The sequence below is a fragment of the Numida meleagris genome, chromosome 19 (genome assembly GCF_002078875.1).
Source record: "Numida meleagris isolate 19003 breed g44 Domestic line chromosome 19, NumMel1.0, whole genome shotgun sequence".
NCBI lineage: Eukaryota > Metazoa > Chordata > Aves > Galliformes > Numididae > Numida > Numida meleagris.
Window position 1 is genome coordinate 11,579,826 of NC_034427.1, and position 2,552 is coordinate 11,582,377.

The following is a 2,552-nucleotide window of genomic DNA, read 5'->3' on the forward strand; positions in this document are numbered from 1 at the left end:
AAGATGCCAGAAGGTTTCCAACAATCTGTACTAGAGCTGGCAGGGCCACATCCCATGACCTTTCCATGAGTTGTGTGTGACACCACAGAGCAAACAGAGCAGGAACTGTCCCCCCACTCCAACCACAGAACGGTCAGGGTGGAGGAAAACATTCAACAAGAGGTCTCACCTCTGAGACTGACAGCACGGAGGTACGTGCATAACAGGCATTCTTAACAGCTGAAGTGACTGCAGTGCTGGAACACAGCAGCAGCACTGGGGCACAGCTGAGCTGGGCTCTTCTATCCAGATGAACCTGCTGGCTCCCAGCCATCTGCACTGCCTCCTTTAGACTTTCATTATACAGACTTCTGCCTCACCACATCTAATGAGACGAATAATCCATCGACCCTGATATCCCTCTTCCAAGCAAACTCTGATACTTTCAGGGGATATTTAATGCCTGCAGTGAACCTGCCAAGTGCAGCATACCGCACACCAAAAAAATAGACGATCAGCATGAGGTCCAATTAACCTTCTTTAGAGATGTGGTTAGAGGCTCTCAGAGCCTTCTAGTTGCCATGTCTACTCTGTTCAAACACCAGGCAGCAAAGATTCGTTGCAGAGCAGTGGCTCTGCCCAGGATATGCACACAATTGAACTGTCTAGACATCAAAACAACATATCAATACTGGATACAAAAACTGTATCCATGGAGTCCAGAAAGGTATTTAAAAAAACCAACGCGGTTACCTGGACTGAACTCCGGGCAGAACGATTCCAGCTTCTCCACGACCTTGAAAGGCCTGCAGCATGCCTTTTGCTGAAAAACAAAACCTCAGTCACCACATCATCACACAAGAGCAGCATGGTCGTAGGCCACAGGAGGTCAAAGCTCTCTGGGGCTGTGGCACCCAGCTCCTTAGCACTCCTGCACCCAACTGTCTGGCACGTCGCTGTCGCTGCGGAGGGGGAAACGTCATCAATATCTTAACAGGCAATTGCCAGCAACACAGCAACAGGGAGAGCATATATTACATACATATGTTCTCAGAGAGAAGAAGGTTGATTGATTAGTTTCTATTTGAAATAAATTCAAGCTCGTGACTGAAATGTATGGATTGGTACTATATCAGGAAATAATTCTGAAATGATACACCAGAACTGGCCTCGGTACTCCAGGCCTGCAGAATGGAAATCATCACCTCAAAGTAAGTTTTCATCAGTCTACAAGAATAAAAAACAGCCCATGAAGATAAGGCCTAGTAAGAGCAAGGTAGTAGCAGGCACATTCTCAGATGTCTCCGTGATAGCAAAGTTACTAGTGGAGAACTTGCCGTGTTCATCACAGTTTGGAGAGCTCAATCTTCTTCCAGTTCTCCACTGCTGCTGGCAAAACCACCAAAGAAAGGTGCTCAGATGAACTGGATGACCTAAGCCATTGTGAAAGACGTAGGTCAGCATTAGAGAACAACTCGAACTGCATCGCACAGCCTGTGTTTGAACAATAGCTCAAAAGAAAAAAAAGGTTCAGTGAAAACGTTTATACTAAGCTGTTCTCTTTTAACGGATGCTTTCCACCTTTCTGTGTTTTTGTGGAAAGCCATTTCAACCCAGGGAGTGCGTTCCTGAAACGCTGCACACTGTTTGATGTCATCTGACAACTTTCAGCAAATGTAAAGTTGTTCTTCACATACAGAAACTGGTCCGTAAATTAAACATCAAAGCATAAACAACTAATTACTGTCTGCAGCCCTGCTGATTTAGACCATGAATTAGCATTACGAAGAAAAAGGAGATCTCAAAGGGAAAGAGTGGGATGCCTGCAGAAAGCAATCACCTGCCAGTAACTGATAGCTGTCCTTTTGAGTCCACATACATCCCACCCCATGTTACAGCAGGAGCATGGCAGACAGCTGTCCTTCCAAAAAAAGGTTAAAAAGGATCATATTTGAACTCCAGTTTTAGTCATTTGGGAATAAACAGCCTTTTTTTCTTCTGTTCTTAGCTAGGTTCCAGTTTAAGGCATTGCATTAATTCTGCACCTTACTGAGTACAATAATCGTGGCCTATCCCAAAGAAAATGCATCTCCCTTCGTTGCAGGATAGTTGTTGTGCTGTAGGCTGGTGGAGAAAGATCACCGAGCCTTTTGACGGTGACTCAGAAAAGGGCATTTGAACTTAAACTTCTCTGGCAGAAGGCCAGAAGGCCTTGGAAGGGGGTGAAGAAAATCTGTGGCTTGAGTTTTGCTTATGTGATGCTCCCAGGAACTGAACATCATCATTCTCCTCATCTGGCCCAGCAGACCAAGGAATGCAGCACAAGAAGCGGCCTACGTCTCAGAAACATTAATGACAGAAAGCATTCTGCACCAGACTAAAGTATATTTGTTAATACACCATAAAGTAAGATGAAGAGAGAGACTTACCTCAGTAAGTCTCATTACAGGCTCATTATTGGACCTCAGCATACGCATATTTCACATTTATAAAGCAGTTCTTGCCTGCAAAAGATACACTGGACAGTAAAGGGTAAACTTTCCCATTTCAGAGTGAAGAGCGTTACCTTAATC